This window comes from Hyla sarda, chromosome 1 (assembly GCF_029499605.1).
Source record: "Hyla sarda isolate aHylSar1 chromosome 1, aHylSar1.hap1, whole genome shotgun sequence".
NCBI lineage: Eukaryota > Metazoa > Chordata > Amphibia > Anura > Hylidae > Hyla > Hyla sarda.
Window position 1 is genome coordinate 406,058,548 of NC_079189.1, and position 20,104 is coordinate 406,078,651.

At 44.7% G+C, this 20,104-nt stretch overlaps 1 long non-coding RNA gene and 1 pseudogene across 1 annotated transcript; one reads left to right on the top strand and one right to left on the bottom strand.

Moving 5' to 3' along the window:
• Positions 1-9,676: 9,676 nt before the first annotated feature.
• Positions 9,677-9,845, bottom strand: LOC130344671 (U2 spliceosomal RNA; annotated as a pseudogene).
• Positions 9,846-10,944: 1,099 nt separating this feature from the next.
• On the top strand, positions 10,945-11,715 carry LOC130308644 (uncharacterized). The gene is made up of 2 exons (XR_008857598.1): positions 10,945-11,265; positions 11,338-11,715. It is a non-coding gene; the product is annotated as an uncharacterized LOC130308644 (long non-coding RNA).
• The last annotated feature ends 8,389 nt before the right edge of the window (positions 11,716-20,104 follow it).

Consider the following 20,104-nt stretch of genomic DNA (forward strand, 5'->3'; position numbering starts at 1 on the left):
GGGGCCATGCGCATCGCAGGAAAGACAGCGGGAGCTTAGGGAGTTAAATGCATGGCTTAAGTCGTGGTGTGAGGGGGAAGGGTTTGGGTTTTTAGAGCACTGGGCTGACTTTTCATTGGGGTACAAACTCTATTCTACGGATAATTTGCACCTGAATGGAAGGGGGTCCGCTGTGCTGGGGGAGAGAATCCTGGAAGGGGTGGCTGAGTATTTAAACTAGGTGAGTGGGGGGAGGATAATAAAGCAAAGAAAGCAGACAGTGGGATGGATAGGTTAGAGAGGGGTCAGGACATAATGGTGGGTGGAGAGGAGTCCTGTGGGGGGAGGTTAAGAGCAGTGGATAAGGAGATTCATGCGTTACAAACCAGCTGTAAAAATAAATGTAGCCCCGAAAAATTTTAATCCTAATAATTCAAAAAATTCCATTAGCCCCAATAACTCAATAACTACAATAAGCCCCATTAACGCAAAAAAAAACATTAGCCCCAATAACTTAAATAATAACATTAGACCCAATAACTCAAAAAAATCCCATTAGCCCCAATAACTTAAATAGTACAATTAGCCCTTATAACTCAAATAATAACATTAACCCAAATAACTCTGAAAATCCCATTAGTGAGACTATATGTGTTAAACTTAATGAAAATGTAAAGTGTATGTTCACAAATGCCAGAAGCCTAGCAAATAAAATGGGGGAGCTTGAGGCCTTGATACTGGAGGAACATATTGATATATTTGGGGTCACTGAGACATGGCTGGACTCCTCGCATGACTGGGCCGTTAATCTGCAGGGGTTTACATTGTTTCGCAAGGATAGAATGAACAGAAAAGGTGGTGGAGTCTGTCTGTATGTAAGAAGTGTTATGAAAGTCAGTGTGAACGATGCCATAGTGTGTGATGATTCTGAGAAGGTTGGAAGGAGGGAAATACTGAAAAAATAATATTTGGTGTAATCTACAGACCCCCTAATATCACTGAAGAGATAGAAGGTCGACTGTATAAACAAATAGAGAGGGCCGCACGGGCAGGTACAGTGGTAATAATGGGAGATTTTAACTATCCAGATATAGATTGGGGCCGGGGGCTGGCTAAAACTAAAAAGGGGAGAACATTCCTAAATTTATTGCAGGATAATTTTATGGGCCAGTTTGTGGAGGACACAACAAGAAGTGATGCCTTGTTGGATCTGATCATTTCCAACAACGCAGAGCTGATTGGTAATGTAACTGTGCGGGAAAACCTTGGTAATAGCGACCACAATATAGTTACTTTTGACTTAAAATGTAGAAAACAAAGACAGACGGGGAAAGCATAAACATATAACTTTAAAAAGGCAAATTTCCCTGGGGTGAGAGCTGCACTACAGGACATAGACTGGGGGAGGTGTTCTCAAATACGGATACAGAAGGTAAATGGGACATCTTTAAATCAACTCTAAATAACTATACAGCTAAATATATACCAAAGGGGAACAAATATAAACGATTAAAACTAAATCCTACATGGCTGAAAAATGAGGTTAAAAGAGCAATAAACAACAAAAAAATTGCCTTCAAAAAATTCAAATCTGATGGGTCAGCTATGACATTTAAACAGTACAAGGAGCTTAATAAAATCTGTAAAAATTTAATAAAAACAGCAAAAATTCAAAATGAGAGACAGGTGGCCAAAGAAAGCAAAACTAATCCTAAATATTTTTTTAGATATATAAATACAAAAAAAACAAGGACAGAGCATGTAGGACCCCTTAATAATGATAATGGGGAGGTTGTCACGGGCGATTAAGAGAAGGCGGAGTTACTGAATGGGTTCTTTAGTTCTGTATACACCATGGAAAAAGGAGCTGACATTGGCCAGGTCAGTGCTGGTAACACATCATGTAATGTACTGAACTGGCTTAATGTAGAGATGGTACAAGGTAAGTTAAGTAAAGTAAATGTAAGCAAATCTTCAGGGCCGGATGGACTACACCCAAGAGTTCTTAGAGAGGTAAGTTCAGTAATATCTGTACCCTTGTTCATGATATTTAGAGATTCTCTGGTGTCTGGTATTGTGCCAGGGGACTGGCGCAGGGCGAATGTGGTGCCAATCTTTAAGAAGGGCTCTAGGTCTTCGCCAGGCAATTATAGACCGGTAAGTCGAACGTGCATTATAGGTAATTTGTTTGAAGGACTTATAAGGGATTACATACAGGAATACATAGGGGATAATAGTATTATAAGTGAAAGCCAGCATGGGTTTACTAAGGATAGAAGTTGTCAAACCAATCTAATTTGCTTTTATGAAGAGGTGAGTAGAAGCCTTGACAGAGGAATGGCTGTGGATATAGTGTTTCTGGATTTTGCTGAAGCGTTTGATACTGTCCCTCACAGACGTCTGACAGGTAAGTTAAGGTCCTTGGGCTTGGAAACTTTAGTTTGTAACTGGATTGAACACTGGCTCATGGATGGTACCCAGAGAGTGGTGGTCAATGATTCGTACTCTGATTGGTCCCCGGTTATTAGTGGTGTACCCCAAGGTTCAGTACTGGGCCCGCTGCTGTTTAATTTATTTATCAATGATATAGAGGATGGTATTAACAGCTCTGTTTCTATCTTTGCAGATGACACCAAGCTTTGTAGCACGGTACAGTCTATAGAGGATGTGCATAAGTTACAAGATGACTTGGATAGACTAAGTGTCTGGGCATCCACTTGGCAAATGAGGTTCAATGTGGATAAATGTAAAGTTATGCATCTGGGTACTAATAACCTGCATGCGTCGTATGTCTTAGGGGGGATTAAACTGGCAGAGTCACTGGTAGAGAAGGATCTGGGTGTACTTGTAGATCACAGACTACAGAATAGCATGCAATGTCAGGCTGCTGCTTCCAAAGCCGGCAGGATATTGTCATGTATAAAAAGAGGCATGGACTCGAGGGACAGGGACTTAATACTCCCCCTTTATAAAGCATTGGTACGGCCTCACCTGGAATATGCTGTTCAGTTTTGGTCGCCTGTTCATAAAAGGGACACTGCGGAGTTGGAAAGGGTGCAGAGACGCGCGACTAAACTAATATGGGGCATGGAACATCTTAGCTATGAGGAGCGATTAAAGGAGTTACAATTGTTTAGTCTTGAGAAGAGACGTTTAAGGGGGGATATGATAAACGTATATAAGTATATAAATGGCCCATACAAAAAATATGGAGAAAAACTGTTCCAGGTTAAACCCCCCCAAAGGACGAGGGGGCACTCCCTCCGTCTGGAGAAGAAAAGGTTTAGTCTAAAGGGGCGACACGCCTTCTTTACCGTGAGGACTGTGAATTTATGGAACGGTCTACCTCAGGAACTGGTCACAGCAGGAACAATTAACAGCTTTAAAACAGGGTTAGATACATTCCTGGAACAAAATAACATTAATGCTTATGCAGAATTATAAAACGACATCCCTTTCCCTTATCCCCTTACACCCTTCCCTTCAATTCCCTGGTTGGACTTGATGGACGTATGTCTTTTTTCAACCATACTAACTATGTAACTATGCATTACATATATGCACACATCAAACATACACACATCTATTGGGCCCCTTTCACACTACCGTTGTCACACGGTAGTGTGACGGCCATCGGGGCAGCCAGGGAAAATAGCTGGAGGAAAAATACATCAAGCAATGTTTTTTCCACCCGCTACTGCTGCTGAAAAACAGCGGAGCCCAACAGACCCCATTGGCTATAGAAAAAAAGGGCAGAAAATGGCGGCAGACTCACCCATTCAGGAGGGGGGGGGCGGTCCTTCGGTTGAATTAGGCGGTACAGGTCCTGGCACTGCAAGGCACTCCCCTGTGAGGGGGGGAGGGTCCAGGTGCCGGATCTTGTTGGTTCAGGTGGTGGTTCCCTAGGTTATGCGGTCGGTACTGGTTCTGGTGCTGCGGGGCACTCCCCTGTGAATGGGGAGGTTCCCTGCGTGTTAACTGCAGTAGGTGGGGCTGAAGTGCGTCCGAAGGGACAGCTCTCGCCAAGATCTTTGACATTTTACAAGGGGGTGGGGCCACCTATGCTGGAGGCGGAGCCTGTATTTGAGCAAGTGGGGTGCATGAGAAAAGTGCAGGTGGAGTGCAAGAAAGGGGTTCAAGTGGAGTGAAAAAGAGGGGGGTGCAAGTGTGGTGCATAAGAGGGGTGCAAGAGAGGGGTGCAAGTGGAGTGAAAAAGAGAGGGGTGCAAGTGGGGTGCATGAGAAGAGTGCAAGTGGAGTGAAAGAGAGGGGTGCAAGTGGGGTGCATGAGAGGGGTGCAAGAGGAGTAAAAGAGAGGGGTGCAAGTGGAGTGAAAGAGAAGGGAGCAAGTGGGCTGCATGAGAGGGGAGCAAGTGGGGTGCATGAGAGGGGAGCAAGTGGGGTGCATGAGAGGGGTGCTTGTGAAATGTAGGTGAGGAGTGGTAGTGGTATGCAAAAGAGAGGTGTCATGGCTGTTGCTTATGTTAGAAACAAGGGTCCTGGTTTGAGGTCTGGGTCAGGTCTTGGTCTAGTGCCCCCCTGGTTCTACTAGAAGTAGCTAGTGGCTACTTCTCCCAGAAGTTATGCCAGCGTCACTGCCGGGGGATCAGGGGGATCCGACCTCTGTATCGTGAGTCATCAGACATGGAGCGATCATTGCTCCAAGCAGATGACAAGTGGGTGCTGCAGGAGAGATTGCGGGGGTCCCCAGTTGCGGGACCCCAGCATTTAGACATCTTATCCCCTATCCTTTGGCTAGGGGATAAGATGTTTTGGGGCGGAGTTCCCCTTTAAGGACCAGGCCAATATTATTTTAGCATTTTAGTTTTTTCCTCCTCGCCTTCCATCCACAGACCAATATGAGGGCTTGTTTTTTGCGCAACCACTACTAGAACCAATTGTAATTGTAATGATGTCACTCATTTTGCTATAAAATGTACACCAAACCCCAAAATATTATTATTTGTGTGAGGAAATTTAAACGAAAACTGCAGTTATGCAAATTTTGGAAGGTTTCGTTTTCACGCTGTACACTTTAAGGAAAAAAGGGCTATTCCAGGAAAAAACTTTTTTTTATATATCAACTGGCTCCAGAAAGTTAAACAGATTTGTAAATTACTTCTATTAAAAAATCTTAATCATTTCAGTACTTATGAGCTGCTGAAGTTGAGTTGTTCTTTTCTGTCTAAGTGCTCTCTGATGACATCTGTCTCGGGAACTGTCCAGAGTAGAAGCAAATCCCCATAGCAAACTTCTTCTACTGCAGTTCCTGAGACAAGCAGAGATGTCAGCAGAGAGCACAGTTGCCAGATAGAAAAGAACAACTCAACTTCAGCAGCTGATAAATATTGAAAGGATTAAGATTTTTTAATAAAAGTTTTTTTTTACACTTTTTTATGTCCCCATAGGGGACTATTTATAGCAATCATTTGATTGCTAATACTGTTCAGTGCTATGCATAGGCATCTTCTTCTCTGGTATGCTTGATGTCAGACCAGAGAAGACCCCAAGAGAGTGGCAGAGGCAGGTGAGGGGACCTCTGTCCGCAATTTTGGATGATCACTGGATAACCGCATTGCCACAGATGCCGTGATCTATATTGATCATGGTATCTGAGGAGTTAATGATGGACATCAGTGCGATCGTTGATTTCCACCATTACTAGCGGGTCAATGGCTGCTGATAGCAGCCGGGACCTGCTGTGCATGATACGAGCATCAGTCCGGTGCTCACATCATGTACAGGATGTAAATATACATCCTGGTGCGTTAAGTCCAATGGCTTCAAGACACACATTTGTATCCATTGTCCTTAAGGGGTTAACAGGCAGTCGCAGACAGTCCTTCTCTCCCTAAGTCTCCCACAGGCTCCAATAGCAGCAATCTTTTATCTGAGCTGCTGCTTGCTGAGTCAGCCTGTCTGTAGGGTGTAACTACTTAGGGGGACATGTATCATTGCCTTTAGACTACTTTTTATGTCTACAGATTTTGCGTAATTGTACTTTTTTTGCATTTGATCTGTGTTTTATTTGGTGAATGATTTTCTAAAGTTGTCACTTGCTTTGTGTAACGTAGACAACTTAATCCAGTGGACTGGAATGTATCATTTGCGCAAAAAAAAACTTAGATGCAACAGTTTTGCAACAGCTGGAGGCGCACGGGTTGGGAAACACTGAGTTAAGTAACAAACTCTCAGTGTTTTGCAACCAGTGTGCCTACAGCTGTTGCTTAACTACAACCCCCCATGATGAGAGTTTTAGTTTAGCAATAATTGGAGGCTCACTGTTTAGGAACATGCTGCATTATATGCGCTTTTCCCAGGGGAGAGCACAAAAAATTTACTAACCCATATTTCTTGCTTTACTTTTCTTCTCATTTCAGATACGTGAATGCAGAGGACTACGTCAGATTCGGTGGACTGCGATGATGACCAGCATTTTTTTTTTATTTCATTAAAATGGTTAACAAGGGCTGTGGGGAGTGTTTTTTTTTAAATACAATTTTTTTTCAATGTGTCCGTCTTTTTTTATAATTGAATTTTCAGGGTTAGTAGTGGAGGCCGTCTTATAGACAGAATCCATTACTATGACAGGTCTTAGCGTCAGCCCCAAAATCAGCTAGTGCCAACCTCCAATAATTACTCCGGTACCCACCGCCACAGGGGTGCCGGGAAGAGCCAGTACAAACAGACCCGGAGCGTCAAAAATGGCTCTCCTGGGCCTAGGCAGTAACAGGCTGGCATTATTTAGGCTGGGGAGGGCCAGTAACAATGGTCCTCGCCCACCCTGGTAACGTCAAGCTGTTGCTGCTTGGTTGGTATCTGGCTGATACTGAAAATAAGGGGAACCCTATGCGTTTTTTTTTTTTTTTTTTTTTTTTTTATAAATAAAAAAAACGTGTGTGGTTCCCAAATTTTTTCAGTATCAGCCAGATACCAACCAAGCAGAAACAGCCTGACGTTACCAGGGTGGGCAAGGACCATTGTTACTGGCCCTGCCCAGCCTAAATAACGCCAACCTGTTACCGCCTAGGCCCAGGAGCACCATTTTTGACTCTCCGGACCTGTTGGTACCGGCTCTTCCCGGCACCCCTGTGGCGGTGGGTACCAGGGTAATAATTGGAGATTAGTGCTAGCTGTTTTGGGGGCTAAAACTAAGCCCCGGCCTAGTAATAGATTCTGTCTACAAGACGCCTTCTACTACTAGGCCTGAAAATTCAATTATAGAAAACACAAAACATTGAAAAAAAATATGTTATTTAAAAAACACTCCCCCACAGCCCTCGTTAACCCTTTTATTGAGATTTAAAAAAAAAAAAAAAAAAACGCTGTTCATCGTCGCAATCCACCAAATCTGACATAGTCCTCCGCATTCTAAATTTCGAAGAAAAAAACCACAAAAAGTTTTGTAAATCTTTTTGTTTCCACACACCAGCAAAAACACAGGAAAAAAACGCAAAAAAAACTGACAAAACGCAGGTGAAAGCTGGGACAGTTTTTCTGGCGTTTTTGCTGTTGGACAAAAAACATCAATGGAATCCGACCTCAAAGCAATAGAACAAAATCCCTGTGTCCACTTTTCCTGTGAGGTGTAGATCAGGTGTACAAATAGAACTGTGTGTAAACGTAGAACTTTGCACAAAATGTATCATGTGCCTTGCACAAGTATGGTAGATTTGGTGCAATTGCACCACATTTAGACCAACCAAAGTGATCTAAAAAAGACGTCTACCTACACCAACATTGATACATGTCCCCCTTAGTGATGATTGTAAGGCTATGTTCACACAGCCGAATGTCCACAAAGAAAATAAATGTGCGGATGTTCTGCAGGTAGTGAAGCAGTGGCAGAACATGCCATCAATAGGACTGCTCGGAAATTCACAATCTCATAGACGGCTATGTATTTCTGAGCAGAGTGCACAGGGGAAACAGACATGTCTATTCTTTAGCCAGAAGACCGGGATGCAAAGGGTGAGTGCCAAAGGTGAAGAGTGTGTGGTGCAGTGGTGTTCCCTCTTTTTTTTTTTTAAAGCCGAGGTACTTGCTCTCAAATCACCCAAGTGCAAGTAAAAAGTTCAAGTGTTCACACAAAAAAACGTGCATGAGGATGCGGTCTATCGCAAGCCCTTCTCCGAAAGGAGAGGCCCCCCAACAAACCAAACCCTTCGCCTCCGGGCCAAAAGGCACCTGCAAGGTTCCAGGTTCAATGTCCCCTTTCGCCGAAGCTACTAAGGGACCGAAAGTGTTCCCGGCAGAAAACTAGGCGTTAACCAGGTTGTCACCAAGGAACCAGTAAAATCGGTTTGGCATCCTGCCGAAACAGGGTTGCCACGGGGTATAGCAGGGAGGTGAGGAACCTCATGGCCATACACACCTCCACTAAACCGGCAGGAGGGGCATCCAGAAGGGCTACCACACCCTACCAAATCCTAGTGGACAAACAGAACACAAAAAGTGGACACAGTGACAAAAAGAATAAATAAATAAATAAGTGGATGTGCGCAGTGTATAATACTGTCCGGACATCCGACCGGATCTATAAAAATTCCCGGATCCTAGCCGGAAAGCCGGGATACTAAGGGCGAGTGCCCAGAAGAGTGAGAGAAAAAGTGCATGCTACGTGCTTTCCTTCAAGTGGGGTTGCGAATCCCAAGTGAATTCCGGCACCCTGGGGTCACCACTCCTAGGGCACTTGTGCACCTCGGCCTTCACTCTACACGGATCTTAAGACCAGATCCAGCAGGAACAGGTCTCATCAGAGATGACTGCTGCCCTCCACAGCCATCCCTGGTACACCTGTCTACTGTGTGGTTCCCCATCCTGCCTTGGTAGTCTTCAACACCACCAATTAACAGGAAATTTACTACACTTGATCTTAGCCAAAAACTCAGTGAGCTTTAACTACCAGTGAATTCCGTCACCTTAGGATCACCTCTCCCCGAGGCACAAAAGTACCTCGGCTCTAAACCCTCAATCAGCCTAGTCCCAGCCAGAGTGATTGTTGTGCAAAACTGAGCTACTTTTGCTAAAGTGTCATGTTATAAATCAGTGCATAAACTGTGCAGCTAGAAAACCACACCTAGTTTTTCAATAGCCGCGGAACCTGCTTTCTAATACCTAAGCGCAAGAAAAAGTGCAAACGTGTAACAATCAAAAAAACGTGCACAAGGATGCGGTCCATCGCAAAGCTCTTCTCTGAAATGAGAGAGCCCCCCCCCCCAATGAAACCGCCCTTCCCCTCTGGGCCAGAAGGCACCTGCAAGGGTCCAGGCTCATTGTCCCTTTTCATCAAAGGTACTAGGGGACAACAAGTGCTCATGGCATCAGCCGAAGAATCCACCCGCAAAGCTATATACTATGGCATCCTGCCTATGCAGGGAGACCCGAGGTTTGCCAGGAGGTGCGGAATCTGATGGCCACACACACCTCCCCTGGGCCGCCAGGAGGGACACCCAGAAGGGCTTACTGCATCCTGACAAATCCTGTGACAAACAAAAACATGTTCAAGTAGCAGAGTGAAAAATCAGACATAAATAATTAAATTAATATGCGCTGTGAAGTACGGCCGGACATCAAGCAGGATCTATAAAAATTCCACCCAGTGAGCTATTACACCCAGTGAGTTTCAGCACCTCAGGGTTACCACTCCCCGAGGCACAGAAGTACCTCGGCCTTCAACCTCCTCAGCCTCATGGTGAAACCTGGAGGGGACAGGTCACATCAGAGCAGCCGTCGAGCTGATTCCTCAGAACCCGGAATGCCCCGGGCACCTGCCCCCTCCATGCAGCATCCATCCTACATCAATGGCAGAGACTAGACCACTGATAAGAACAGATACTACACTTGATCTTAGCCAAAAGGCCGAGAGCCATATATTCCATCAGAATGCAGCCGCATAAATGTGACACGTGCTGTACGCCGCAACTATGCAAATATATAGCACAGCCTGCAGCCTGTTCCATCTTATTGTGAAAACATTAATTTCGTCTGGGATTACATTTGGCGTGTTTGTCAGAAAAAAACACCATGCTCGCTGCGGGCACATGTTATGTTGGAATCAATAGGGTAATATGAAATGCCAGACACTAATGGGGTTTTCTTCATCCTTTTATGGCCTATTTAGACTATCAAATCTGTGGGATGTCGAGAGCATGTTTTTTTTTTTTGTTTTATGAAGTTTTGGTGTTTTTCTTCTTGAGTCACATGATGAAAGAATCTAGGAAAAGCCAGGGGGGAAATAATAATAATAATAATACACATTGGGGGAGATGTATGAAAACCTGTCCAGAGATAAAGTTGACCAGTTGCCCATAGCAACCAATCAGATCGCTTCTTTCACGTTTCAGGGGACTTTTTAAAAATGAAAGAAGCGATCTGAATGGTTGCTATGGGCAACTGGTCCACTTTTTATCTTCACAGGTTTTAATAAACTCCCCCCCCCCCCCCCCCCCCAGTGTTTTTATCAAAAATTCCACAAAAGATGGCAGAAAAAAGAAATGGGGGGGGGGGGGGGGGGGTAGTTTTTGTTGCATCTGCTCCTAGGCTTAGGCTGGGATTAAACATGATTTATGTGCGGTGTTTTTCAAAGCCCACATTGCTTTATTTTTTGTGGTTCCCCCCTTCGACAGACGTCTGTGCTACTGTTGCAAAACTACAATTTCAAGCATGCCCAGGGCATGCTGGGAGTTGTAGTTTTGCAACGGATGGACAGCCACAGGGGATCAGTGGTGATGTATGTCTATCTAGGACCATGGTGTCTGATCTTGAACTGGCTAAATCAGTGGCTGCCGGGATGTCTGACGAGTGACATCCTTCGCTCCAGACCACAACGTCAGGGATGTCACTCGTCAGATGTCACGGCAGCCAGCGCTGCTCATTGAGCCTGCCAGAGCCGCACTGATCTGTGTAAGAAACCTATGGGCCCAGGCTGTTGGGGCCACCAAATTATATTACAAATACTGAGTGTCTGGTTAGGAGAAACAAGTAGATTGCACCCACAGGGAGCAGCGCCATTTTAATAAAAAATTGCCCAAAATCCCTTAGATAACAGTCATACAGAATATATTAGAAAGCTTTTTTGTTTTTCAGCCAATCAGAGAGCAGCACTACTGAAATAGAACACTCAGGAGGTAACAGCGTGTCACACATGTGATGTCATAACCATTGTCCACCAGAGAGCAGCACTGAGCAGATATAACACTGCTCCTGCTCATTCTTCATCAGTGAGGGGCTGATGCTGGACACTGTAGGGGCCGAGAATGCAAAGTCACATACACTACTGTGACTGGTAAGTATCACATTGTTGTGTCCAAAAGGTCTTTAGTGCAGTTCAATGTGCTTTTCTATAATAAACATGTAGATAATCTATCTTTTGTTTTCCTATCTTAGATGCACTATTTCCAGGATGTGGAGTAGCATTTCCGGACCTACAGCAAGACGTTGGATGAAGACGTAGATTTCCAGACCTATTCCAGAAGAATTTGGATGAAGGCACAGCCCCTCGAATCACGCACATACACAGACACATTTGCCCAAATTCTAGAGGTAACCTCCTTTAGTATGCCCAGAGGAAGGGCAATACAGTAGCCATGGATTCCCTACAGGTTTCCTCCCCTCTGGAGGTTTTTCCTGTCCTGAGTATGTTACTGTACGCTCTTTGTGAGTGATGGAGGTTACAAAAAATCCCCGACACAAACATTTTTATATATAATAAATAAAGTTCCCCTTTTTAAACCATTCTGTAACTTGTTTGACTCATTTATTTTATTTGTGTGTGAAAAATAGTGTTAGAAAAACATGGATGACATGAGGTCTTTTCTTAAGTGTCCAAAGCTGCTCTCCTGCACGATCTGCATAATGCGGTGCGGAGAGAGACAAATGATGCTAGGTGGTACAGTTGCCAAGGCAACCATAGGACACCCAGCAATTTCCATGCATGAGCCTTTTTCTGATGAACGGGACCCTAGGAGAGCGGAGGAGGCAGGTGAGAAGACGTCCATCCACCATTTTGATGATCACCAGATCACCACAGGTGATTCCATTCTTGAATATAATGCCCGCATTGCCATAACCTGCTTTGATCGTGGCATATGAGGGGTTAATGACAAACATTAGAGCGATCGTTGATGATGGCCACTACTGGCAGGTCTCTGGCTGCCAGGACCTGTCATATATGATGCGAGCACCGGTCCATTGTTCACATCATGTACAGGGTGTACATATACATCCAATCACATCAGGACATACTTTTACAGGGTCCACCTACTCAATTTTCATTGTAAAGCTCGAATGTCCACACAGAAAATGTATGTGCGGATATTGTGAAGATAGTGGAGCGGTGTCAGAACATGCTGGCGCTAAGATTGCTCAGAAATTCACTTTATCATAGACGGCAATGTATTTCTGAGCAGAATACACAGAAAGAACAGACGTCTATTCTTTCTGCGGATGCCAGAATTTGAATTTCTGTGCCAGATGTTTCCTGTGCGGAAATTCTGCTGTGTGCACAGTGCGCCAAAACCCCATTGAAATTTATGGGACTCTGCTGCAGCGGAATTTCCGTACGGTATATTCCTGTGCAAATCTGCATGGAAAACCTAACGTGTGAACATAGTCTAACAGTCATTAAAAAGGGGGGCAGTGCAAACAAGGGTGAGATCAAAGGGCAGGGGCAAAGGGCCAGAGACAAAGGGGAGGGAAAATGAGGTTTTGCCTAAGGTGACAAAAATCCTTGCACCAGCTCTGGCGGCCATGGCCCGAGCTGCCAAACAGACAGGGTCCCTGTGCCATTTCAATGCCCTGCATATGAATTGTATATATTCTATCACTTCCTGTGATGTCACGCATACATCAAATAATTATGCAAATTAGCATGGCCGGTATTTTTTTTGCAAGAAAGGTGGCAACCCTAGCAGGCATCCCATTGCATTCTGTCAGTGAACGGCACCTTCTGTAGGACACAGGCAAACAAAGTGCCCGTTGCTTTCAATGGACATAACGGGTGTCACAGAAAGAAAGCCAGGGCTCGAATCCTGCAGGAACTCATAGGAACGGAGTCCCTGCACTTTTATCACAGCAGGAATGCCATTCCCTTTAGCAGTCCACCTTCAGGACCAACCCTGTGCCCGAATCTTTTGGCTGCTGGACTGGACTGTGGCCGCTCTTCCTTGTCTTCCCCTGCACAGCCGGGTAGTACAGCCAGTGCACTGTGCAGGGGAAGAGGCCGCAGTTATATGGAGCAGTTTAGGAGGAAGATCACTCACCACCATTAGGTCCGTAGCTCCTGGAATGGCATCATGATAGGGGCGGGGCCTTTACCGGAAAGGGGTGGGGCCTCCTGGGCTGCACTATTATATAGTATTACAGCGTACAGGAATCAAGTGGTAAGTGTGTTAGGGGGCAGTGATATTATTTACATGGGACTGTGTGTTAGAGAGGAGGTGGTGTTATTTACATGGGACTGTTTGTTAGAGAAAGGTGAGTAGTCTAATTTATATGAGACTATATGTTGAAGAGAGGGAAGTGTTATTTACATGGGACTGCATGTTGGAGAGAGAGGGAAGTGTTATTTACATGGGACTGCATGTTGGAGATAGAGAGGTGGTGTTATTTACATGGGACTGTATGTTGGAGAGGGGAAAGTAGTGTAATTTACATAAGACTGTATGTTGAATGGGACTGTATGTTGGAGAGGGGAAAGTAGTAATTCAGATAAGACTGTATGTTGAAGAGAAGGGGGTGGTGTAATTTACATGGAACTGTATGTAGGAGAGTGGAGTAGTGGTATTTACATGGGACTGTATGTAGGAGAGTGGAGTAATTTCATTTACATAGGAATGTGTTAGGTTTAACCAATTCCCGCTATTGGACGTATGCATACGTCCAGGCGAACTACACGTTCGCGCAAATGGACGTATGCATACGTCCAAGCGATCTCCTGCTCTGCTGCGGGCAGCGCAGGAGATCGCTGGCGGGACTCAGCTGTCAATCACAGCCGGAGTCCCACCGCAGCTGCCGGGGCCACGATCGCGCCGGTCCCGGCAGCATTAACCCCATAGATCTATAGTGTATGCAGGGGGAGCGCTCTCCCCCTGCCCACCAACGGCGGCGCCGCGATAAAATAAGGGGGATCGAGGGTGTCCAAGACAACCTCGATCCCCCTTGAAGAGATAGGAGTGAGGTGGCAGGGGTGCCACCCCTCCTATCCCTGCTATTGATCGACGGAGCGACCGACCAATAGCAGACTGGGGGCGGGGGGGTTAAAGTTCGGTTCCCCCCGCTATGTCCACCCATCGGTGTCCGGGCACAGCAGGGGGAACCGTGTAGTAGCGGCGGCGGCGGCGGCGGTCACTTACCCGGCGGCGGAGCTCCAGATGACGGCGGCGGCTGTGATCATGGCGGCGGTGGAGGTGAGTATGGTGCCGCGTGTCCAGGAGTCTGTTGCTTAGCAACATCTGCAGGGCGACAGTTTGGAGAGTGGTCTCTAAACTGTGGCCCTCCAGATGTTGCAAAACTACAACTCCCACCATGCCTTGACAGCTGTTTGCTGTGTTGGCATGCTGGGAGTTGTAGTTTTGCAAGATTTAGAGGGGTTCAGGCTAGAGATCACTGACAGTGGTCTCTAAACTGTAGCCCTCCAGATGTTACAAAACTACAACTCCCAGCATGCCCAGACAGCAGTTTGCTGTCTTAGCATGCTGAGATTTGTAGTTTTGCAAATCTGGAGGGCCACAGTTTAGAGACCACTGTCAATGATCTCCAGCCTGAACCCCTCTAAATCTTGCAAAACTACAACTCCCAGCATTTAGGAACAGCAAAAGGCTTGCTCGGCATGCTGGGAGTTGTACTTGCGTGCCTCCAGCTGTTGCATAACTACATCTCCCAGCATTCCCTTTGGCAATCAGTACATGCTGAGAGTTGTAGTTCTGCAACAGCTGGAGGCACACTGGTTGGGAAATACCGAGTTAGGTAATAGGTTCTATTACCTAACTCAGTATTTTCCAACCAGTGTGCCTCCAGCTGTTGCAAAACTACAACTCCCAGCATGCACGTTCTGTCAGTGCATGCTGGGAGTTGTAGTTTTGCCCCTCCCCCCTCCCATGTGAATTTACAGGTTACATTCACACTGGCGGCGGATTACAGTGAGTTCCCCGCTTCAAGTTTGAGCTGCGGCAAATTTTCCGCCGCAGCTCAAACTACTAGCGGGAGACTCAGTGTAATAAGCCGTCAGTGTGAATGTAACCTAAAAAACATTACACTACACTAACATAAAATAAAGATTAAAATACTACATATACACACGTACACTGCCCCCCCCTTCCCCCCCCTCCTTCCCCCCCAATAAAAATGAAAAACGTATCCTACAGCAGTGTTTCCAAAACGGAGCCTCCAGCTGTTGCAAAACAAAAACTCCCAGCATTTCCGGACAGCCATTGACTGTCCAAGCATGCTGGGAGTTTTGCAACAGCTGGAGGCACCCTGTTTGGGAATCACTGGCTTAGAATACCCCTATGTCCACCCCTATGCAAATCCCTAATTTAGGCCTCAAATGCGCATGGCGCTCTCACTTTGGAGCCCTGTCGTATTTCAAGGCAACAGTTTAGGGCCACATATGGGGTATACTCGGGAGAAATTGCCTAACATATTTTGGGGGGCTTTTTCTCCTTTTACCCCTTATGAAAAGGTAAAGTTGGGGTCTACACCAGCATGTTAGTGTAAAAAAAATCATTTTTGTACACTAACATACTGGTGTTGCCCCATACTTTTAAATTTCACAAGCGGTAAAAGAAAAAAAAGCCTCCAAAATTTGTAACGCAATTTCTCCTGAGTACGGAGATACCCCATATGTGGGTGCAAAGTGTTCTGCGGGCACACAACAAGGCTCAGAAGGGAGAGTGCACCATGTAAATTTGAGGTCTAAATGGGTGATTTGCACAGGGGTGGCTGATTTTACAGCGGTTCTGACATAAGCGCAAAACAATAAATACCCACATGTGACCCCATTTTGGAAACTACACCCCTCATGGAATGTAATAAGGGGTACAGTGAGCATTTACACCCCACAGGTGTCTGACAGATCTTTTAAACAGGGGTCTGTGAAAATGAAAATGTACATTTTTTAATTTGCACAGCCCACTGTTTCAAAGATCCGTCAAATGCCAGTGGGGTGTAAATTCTCACTGCACCCCTTATTACATTCCGTGAGGGGTTTAGTTTTAAAAATGGGGTCACATTTGGGGGGGTCCATTGTTCTGGCACCACGGGGGGCTTTGTAAATGCACATGGCCAAATTCTCTCTCCAAAAGCTCAATGATGCTCCTTCTCTTCTGAGCATTGTAGTTCGCCCCCAGTGCACTTCACGTCCACTTATGGGGTATTTCCATACTCAGAAGAGATGGGTTTACAAATTTTGGTGGGTATTTTCTGCTATTATCCCTTGTAAAAATGTAAAATTTGGGGGAAAACAAGCATTTTAGTGTAAAAAAAAAGTCCTGAAACACCTGTGGGGTATTAAGGTTCACTTTACCCCTTGTTACGTTCCCCAAGGGGTCTAGTTTCCAAAATTGTATGAGATGTGTTTTTTTTTTTGCTGTCCTGGCACCATAGGCTTCCTAAATGCGGCATGCCCCCAGAGCAAAATTTGCTTCCAAAAAGCCAAATGTGACTCCTTCTCTTCTGAGACCTGTAGTGCGCCAGCAGAGCACTTTTCATCCCCATATGGGGTGTTTTCTGAATCGGAAGAAATTGGGCTTCAAATCTTGGGGGGTATTTTTTGCTATTACCTTTTTTAAAAATTTAAAATTTTTGCGAAACCAAACATTTTTGGCAAAATTATGTCTTTTTTTCATATGCAAAAGTCGTGAAACACCTGTGGGGTATTAAGGTTCACTTATCCCTTGTTACGTTCATCAAGGGGTCTAGTTTCCAAAATGGTATGCTATGTGTTTTTTTTTTTTTGCAAAATTTGCTCTCAAAAAGCCAAATATGACTCCTTCTCTTCTGAGCATTGTAGTTTGCCTGTAGTGCACTTCAGGTCAACTTATGGGGTACCTCCATATTCAGAAGAGATGGGGTTACACATTTTGGGGGTATTTTCTGCTATTAACCCTTGCAAAAATTAGAAATTTGGGGGGAAACACATTTTAGTGAAATTTTTTTTTTTTTTTTTTTTTTACATATGCAAAAGTCGTGAAACCCCTGTGGGGTATTAAGGCTCACTTAATTCCTTGTTACGTTCCTCAAGGGGTCTAGTTTCCAAAATGGTATGCCATGTGTTATTTTTTTCCTGTCCTGGCACCATAGGGGCTTCCTAAATTCAACATGCCCCCAAAAAACCATTTCAGAAAAACATACTCTCCAAAATCCCATTGTCACTCCTTCGCTTCTGAGCCCTCTACTGCGCCTGCCGAACAATTTACATAGACATATGAGGTATGTGCTTACTCAAGAGAAATTGGGCTACAAATTCAAGTATAAATTGTATCCTTTTACCCCTTGTAAAAATTCAAAAATTGGGTCTACAAGAACATGCAAGTGTAAAAAATGAAGATTTTGAATTTTCTCCTTCACTTTGCTGCTTTTCCTGTGAAACACCTAAATGGTTAAAACACTTACTGAATGTCATTTTGAATACTTTGGGGGTGCAGTTTTTATAATGGGGTCATTTATGGGGTATTTCTAATATGAAGACCCTTCAAATCCACTTCAAACCTGAACTGGTCCATGAAAAATAGCAAGTTTGAAAATTTTGTGAAAAATTGTAAAATTGCTGCTGAACTTTGATGCCCTCTGGTGTTTTCTAATAGTAAAAACTCGTCAATTTTATGATGAAAATATAAAGTAGACATATTGTATATGTGAATCCCAAAAAAAAAATATTTGGAATATCCATTTTCCTTACAAGCAGAGAGCTTCAAAGTTAGAAAAATGCTAAATTTTCTATTTTTTCATCAAATTTGGGGATTTTTCACCAAGAAAGGATGCAAGTTACCACAAAAATTTACCACTATGTTAAAGTAGAATATGTCACGAAAAAGCATTCTCGGAATCAGATTGATAAGTAAAAGCATTCCAGAGTTATTAATGTTTAAAGTGACAGTGGTCAGATGTGCAAAAAAGGGCTTCCTCCTAGAGGTGAAAATGGGCTGTGTCCTTAAGGGGTTAAGGTAGGGAAGTGATATTTTCATGGGACCGTATATTGGAGGGGACTGTAGCTGGCTTGTCCCCTGTGCACTGCAGTCTGCTGGGGGCGCTATTTGAAGTATCATTACAATTATTGGTAGGGTGAGGGATGCAGGCCTTCAATGGGGTCTGAGGCTGATTTTCCGCAGTGGAAATTCAGCTGGCGGAAATCTGCAATAGAGAGCCTGCCCCCATTCAATCTCGCAGCAGGACACACTTTGCTAACTCGCAATAAAATCCGCCCATGTGAACGAGCCCTTAGAGTCTGTAAACACAAGCTGATTTTGCACAGATTTTGCTACTATTTCACAGCAGATTTTGCTACTAGTGACTTAAAAAGATCAGCAGAAAACCTGCAATAGTGTCAGATTTGCAGATTTTCTGCAGACCCATCAAAGTCAATGGTAGCAAAATCCCCTGCAGATTTTCTGCAGAAAATGTGGTGCCTGAAATATGCTCAAAATCCCCTTGTGTGAATGGACCCTTGGGGGTCCCTATTTTTGCTGCAGTTTTGCTGCAGCAGATTTTGCTGGTCATTGACTTCGATAGGTAGCAATATCTGTTACAGCAAATCTATAGCAGAAAACATGCACGTGTGAACTGACCCTTAGGCTAAGTTTCCACGGTTTTTTTTCTGGCAGTTTTTGGATATCTGGCACTCCAGTTTTTGAGCCAAAGTCAGAAGTGGATCCATAAGGGAGAAGTATAAGACCTTCCTTTATATGTCCTATTCCTTTTGAATACACTTCTGGCTTTTGCAGTGGCAGCATTCCAAAAACTGCCAGAAAAAAACCCAAGTGGAAACTTAGCCTAAGGGCTTGTTCACCCGGGCGGATTTGGTAGCAAACTTGCAGTGAGTTTCCCGCTGCGAGTATGATTTAGGGCGGGCTGTCCACAGCAGACTTTTTGACAGCAGAATTTCTACTGAGGAAATTCCGCTGCAGACCCTATTGAAGTCAATTGGGTCTGTGCCATATTTCCTCCAGTGGAAATTCTGCTTCCAGTGCAGATAAAGCCTGGAAAATCAAATGCCAGCCCTCCATCTGTGCCCACCTCAGTGGTGCTGGAGATATATATATATATATTCTGGGGGCGTGGCAGAGGGTGTGGTTAGGGGTAGGGGTGTGGCTGGAAATCATGGATAATTTCCCACACTTTTTTCCAGGCCTTGGCCCCTGAAGAAAGTCATTCACTGCGGCATCTTGGTCATTAGCTCGGTCAGTCTGGTCACGGCCGGAGGGGTTGTTGTGCAAAAATGTGCTACTTCTGCAAAAGTTACTAGTCATAAATCAGTGCGTAAACTGTGCACCTAGGAAACCACACCTAGTAAGTGCCCACTGCATTCACCAGCACAGAAAGCCATACATGCCAGCTGAAAGACGCCACATAAATGCAGCACGCGCTGTACGCCGCGACTCAAATATATAGCACAGCCTGCAGCCTGTTCCAACCTATTGTGAAAACATTCATATAGGATGGGATTATACTTGACACGTTTGTAAAATAAAAAACAATGCTCGCTGTGGGCCCGTATAAACCCCAGACACCAAAGGTGTTTTCTTCATCCTTTTATGGGGTTATTAGGCTATCAAATTTGTGGGAAGCCGCGAGTATAGTTTTTTCCGAATTTTTCAATAGAAATCACATGATGAAAGAATCACATGACTTGTAACAAGAAAAGCTGGGGAAGGAAAAAAATAACCACCAAAGGAAAAAAAGCCTTTTATAATAATAGTAATACATATTGGGGAGATGTGAAAACCTGTGCAGAGGAAAATTGACCAGTTGTCCATAGCAACCAATCAGATCGCTTCTTTCACTTTACAGAGTCCTTTTTAAAGATTAAAGAAACTGGGGGCGTGGCCCGGCTGCCGAGATGGATTCACGTGCCTGACTCACCGGGAAGCTGCACAGAACATCCCCGCCATGCCTAACAGGAGAAGGAA